Raw genomic sequence first — 5,766 nt, 5'->3', positions numbered from 1 at the left:
AAGGATGCTGTGGAGGAAGAAGAAGAGAAAGATGAGGAGAGTTCTTTGCCTGGTTCAACCCCTAGGAAGAGTCGTAGGCTAGCTTCCAAAGGAAAGAAACCTGTTGTTATTATTGATGATGACTCTACCTCATACACAACAGCTGAACCAAGCCATCCTTCCTCACCTAAACCTATCACACAGTCACCAATACAACCATCTTCACCACCACAGTCACCAATACAACCATCTTCACCACCACAGTCACCTATACCATCATCACCACCACCTGTTCACACATCTCCACACCAAGGCTTTGACCAGAAAACAGTTCCTACAGCTCCTTTATACTCCATTCTCCTAAAACTTGATGAATTGCAGGATAGCTTCCTTTTTTTTAAGGATGAAATTCGTGTCTCCATAGCCTCACTATCTGCTCAAATGGACCAAATGGAAGCACGTTTGGGGGCCAAGCTCGACACAGTAGAGGTGGAAACAGAATACATAGATGATGAAGCTCCTGCATCTTAATTTCCCCTGATAATCATCATATTTTTTTGGTTGCAACCATCACTATTATCAAACAATCTTTTCTTGCTTTTGATTTGTACCAGCTGGGGTACTGTTTGTATTAATTCATACTATGACCTACATTTTCCTTTATGCTACTAACTATCTGTGACGATTGATCATAGCTGATCTTGTTTGCATTCATTGTTACTGCTTTTTACTTTGTGCATCCTTATTCTCTCTTTGACTATGTCTATATGCGTAGTGCTGTGGTTTGATTGCTCCAATTCTTTTTGAATGATGTCAAAAGGGGGAATATTTGACACAAACTTAAATAATGCTTGAGTATGCTTAGCTCTGATAATATCTATTATGTTGGACTTTAGGATTAAGGTTATGATTCATGATCTAAGGCTGTTTGGCTGTGTGCTGCTGATGATTGTTTATTGCTTGTTTATTGCTTGCTAATTTTGCTGTGATTGTCAAAGTATAGTTAATCTATTGTCAGTATATAGTTAACACCTTTTGTTAATGCTTAATGCTCTGATACTTATGATCAAGATTGATTTATATTGCTCTGATAATAGAAGTTATTTGATGAAATGTTGCTCTGATGACTCTGATGATGAATTGTTCTAATAATTGTTTTGAATGTTCTGTTGATAGGAGTATAAGATATATGCTCTGATTATATGATTAATTGTTTTGATTTCAAAGTTATTACATTTGAAATACTTAGTGATTTATGTTAACTATTTTTGGAAACTATTTAAAAACATATATTTTATATTGTGTTTTTATACTATATGGAGTAAACTGTGTTGCTATGATTACTTGGTAAATTATATTGTAACGAGTTAATTTACTAAGTTATGTAGAGTTGTTTTAATCTCTGACATGCTCTATAATATTGATTTTACTCTAATTTATTTTAAGTTTGTTTAAAAGTTTGTCATCATCAAAAAGGGGGAATTTGTTGGACCTCTTGAGTTTTGATGATGACTATACTTAAGCAAATATGTGTTTAGAGATTGTGTGCAGGTCGATATCCGATTAATTGTGATCGTTGATAGTACCTATGGCTTAGTTCATGGGAATGCACGTGTCAAAAGGATTCAAGGGATGTTAGAAGAAGTATATCGCTTGGGATGTAAAATGGAGACAGCAGGTCTACTGTTCCTAAGTTGGATGTTCTAGCAAAACTGGATTCTGAAAACAGCGCACTGTTCCTGAACTGGAGTCAGCCTACGTTAACTGGAAATTCTAGTTATTTATTTATAATTATTATTTTTAGTTAATGTATTAAATAAAGTTAATTTGTTGCATTTATTAATTATTATAATTAATTGGCAAAAAGTTTTCTTAAAATTACTTTACGTATGAGCCTCTAAATAAAGATCCTTTATTTTAGGATCTATTTTTAGTAAATATTGGATTTGCTAAAAATAGAAATAGTGGTTGTTGAATGGGTCTTAGCTATCATTCTTAACCGGTCTTTATACCTATAAGTTAGCAAATAACCATTCCTATTAAGTATAACCGTTTCTATAAATAGCAAAAACGTTCCAGGAGTTAGTACTGGAACAGGAACTGCTGTTTGTGAAACTGCTGCTTAAAGGGAACAAAACCTATTATTAGGGAACAGCGGTTATTGCTAAATAACCGTGGGCTTGAATTGGTCAACTTTAAATGCCTATTTTAAGATTAACCGTAGGAAGACTTGGTTATTAAAATCCACATTATTCCCATGATCATTTTGGATAAGGAATAATGGATTGGAATGTTCCTTTTTAATAGGGATTTTAGCTCTATAAATAGTGGGCTCGGTTATTCTTCAAAACTCGCCTTAGTATGAGCCATTAAATCATACGTAATTTTAGGAGAATTTTTACAAGAAAAATTTGTTTTAAAATTGCCAATTGATTTATAATATTTTCTTGTGCAACTTATTGATTTTATTTTTAGAGAATTTTTATCCTTTTGTAAGGGTTTTTGAGAGAATCTTTGTAATTAGACTCGGGTGAGTCTAAGGGGGAATTAGAATGCTTCTAGTGAAGCTAGAGAAGATGATAGCTTTGAGTGAAGCTATTGAGGAGTTTAGCTTTTAGTGAAGCTAAGTTTGTTGCTTTGAGTGAAGCAATTTGAGAGAGAAGAGTTGGCCTAGTTGATTCGCTTCGAGTGAAGTAAGATGTTTATTGTAATTGTAACGAGTTGCCTTAAACATAGTGGAGAATTTAGAAATCCTGAGGGGTCGTGGTTTTTCCTTCTATTTAGGCCTAGAAGGTTTCCACGTAAAAATCGTTTGTCTCTTTTAATTATTTCTCTCTCAGTTTAAGCTTTATTTATTTTATTCAATTTCGCAAAAACAGGGCAAAAACGCTTAAACTAGTAACAACAACAATTCACCCCCCTCTTGTTGCTGTTCCCGTTCCTAATTGATCTTCAGATAGTCCATCATGTCCATAAGTTGGACTAAAAAAAGATGAATAGTTTTCATTACTTACAATTTTCCTTGATTTCTCAAGTTTTGGAATCAATTTTAGAATCCAATTTTTCGATGTGGCGGTAGGAAGGATAATCCAATGATCTCTAACACTTAGAAAAAATTTGCTTCATCATTTTAGCCTATTTTAGAGTCTGACTTGTAGACCCTACGGAAATACCAAGATAGTATGTACATGCACCTTAGAAAAAATACCCTATTTCCAAATCTTGGAGTAATTAAAGAGTCTGACTTATCGACTTCTTGGACTGGAACGTTTTCTGAGATGAATAGTGAATTGGGTAGTTGAGCATTTAATTCTATAATAAATAGCAAAATTTTGCAACTGTTCCTCTCACCTAACTTTTATACATTCTTTTTTTTAGAGAAACAATTCTAGTGAGGGAAAATAGTGAGATACGCTCTAACAATCTTCAACCAATCTTCAAATTTTCTAACAATCCTTCAAGATCTTCTAAGTTTTCTAATATATCTTCAAAGTTTTCTAACAAATCTTCAAGATCTTCAAACAAGGTATTCAAATTTCCTCTATTTCTTCAAATTGTTCTTCTTGTTCTTGAATTTGTTCATCGAGGTTTTGAATTTGTTCATCAAAATGTTTAATTTGTTTATGAAATTAACTTTTATTTTGCACTAGTTTTGTATACTATTACATTCTGACTATGGTGGACATGGATGCCCCAGCTAAGGATGAGACTTTGACTAACATAGACATAAACACCACTAACTTGGCGAATTTCCCTCGCTTAGTTGTATGTACACACAATGACAATAAGGACTTAATGTCAGATCATTTGGATGATATTAGTATAACAATCAGAATTACTCCACATTTTAAATCAATAAAGGCCGGGAAGAATCATCTGTTTCCCCCATATACTTACCGGAGATATACAAACCTGCTCCCTTGGAGAGTGAGCGTTGCTTTCTACCCAAACTACTTGTTGACAAATAAATCCTGACCTTGAAGGGTTATTGTATGTAGATATGGAAAAGATTGAAGAATTAGCCGAGTCTTTAGGAAGAGAAAGTGTGGTTCCGGCGCCTTTTCCATTTAATAAAGCTTAATTATAAGTTTATTAAGCTGATTGAGGTTATTAAGTAAGTTAATTCGAGTAATAATATTATTATATTGATAATATTGACTCAAGTATTTCATTTGTTAACATTTTCAAGAAAGAGGTATATTTTATTTAATGTATAAAATTTATATAAAGAATACTTCGATAAAAGTGTATTTTGATTATATTTTATTAATTGATTACTATCTAATCTTTATAAAAATAAATTTAAATAAAGTATTGAAAAATAAATTCCTAAATGCAATCCTTATTCATACTACCCATTTACTCATTTCATAAATCTTCTATTATACCCTTACAGCATGTCTTATATAAGACTGTCTTACAATGAGACGAGTTTAATAGAATTTAATGGGTCAAAGCCAAAAAAAATGAACCAATTCTTACCTCATTTAAACCGACACACCTCTTCCCTCACATTGAAAACCCACGGTTTTCCGTTCTATCTTCCCTCTTTCTCTCTCTTTTCGCTTCTTCCCCTGTGCGCCGCCCTGGCCTGCTGCTGCCACTAACCGACGCCGAACAACCACACACGCATCCACCGCTGCTGCATCACTGTCTCCACGGTTGTCCCCACCTGTTGCCGTGAGTGCTGCCCCACCAGCAGCTGCGTAACAAGCTGTCTGGCAGCCATTGTTGGGCTGCGTGGCTCCCCCACCACCACAACAACCACCTACAATCTTACCTTAAGTTGAAAGGTCCTTCAATGGTGATTGAGGTAATCCACAAACTATTCTATTTAAGTATTAATTGAATGTTTTAAAGTATTTTGATATTTGTGGATTCAATTTGGGTATTTGATTAAAATTAGGTATCAACTTGAATTTAAGATGAGTATATGGGTACAATTAGTAATTGAGTTTTTTTTAGTGTTGATTAGAATTGGTTATTTAGGTTATTTGGTTTCTAGTATAAAATTTAGTATTTGGATATGGAAATTTCAGCTCAAAAACTGAGCACTCTGTTTTGGCTAGACCTGTCAAACAGGTCGGATGGGTCGGGTTGTATAAAAATATTTTCGGGTTCGGGTTGAACGAGTTTAAAAAATTACGGTTTCGGGTTTTGACTACCTTGTTTAAGACCCTAAGTTGTCGGGTTCGGGTTGACTCAACGGGTTTTGCACTTTTTTGAAAAAATAATTTACGTCAATGATAATATATTAATATGTATATGTACCTATTACGATAATATATTAATATGTACCTATTACGATAAAATTGTAACTTATATAGAGTACATATCAAAAGTTACATGAAACAGAAAATAAAATTAGTTCAACAAAGTATGACAATTACAATTTAATAAACTTGTTCATAGTCTACTATTTGATAATCTAAGACAACATTTACTAAAAATCATCATCTTCAAGAATTTCAACTCCGCTCTCTTCTACGCCGATAACTTGAGGTTGTTTGTTTGGATCCCGCAAAATCGGAATTTCAACACCGTCTTCAAGAGAATTGTTATCTTCACACAAATAAAAAACGAACTATTTAATTAGCTATGAATCTCTTTATTTCTCAAAATGCAAAAAAAGAAAGACAATTTACCATTTTCAACATCATATCCATATAGCCAACTTCGGGTTGTGACCAAAGTCTCGGCACTCTTCGGTAGTAAGGAAGCTCTCCATTTTGTTAGTATCCTACTTCCCAAGCTAAAACTCGACTCGGAAGCAACAGTAGTAATTGG

The sequence above is a fragment of the Amaranthus tricolor genome, chromosome 15, assembly GCF_026212465.1.
Source record: "Amaranthus tricolor cultivar Red isolate AtriRed21 chromosome 15, ASM2621246v1, whole genome shotgun sequence".
In the NCBI taxonomy this organism is placed as follows: domain Eukaryota; kingdom Viridiplantae; phylum Streptophyta; class Magnoliopsida; order Caryophyllales; family Amaranthaceae; genus Amaranthus; species Amaranthus tricolor.
The sequence above is the reverse complement of the archived record's forward strand: the minus strand, read 5'-3'. Positions refer to the sequence as shown.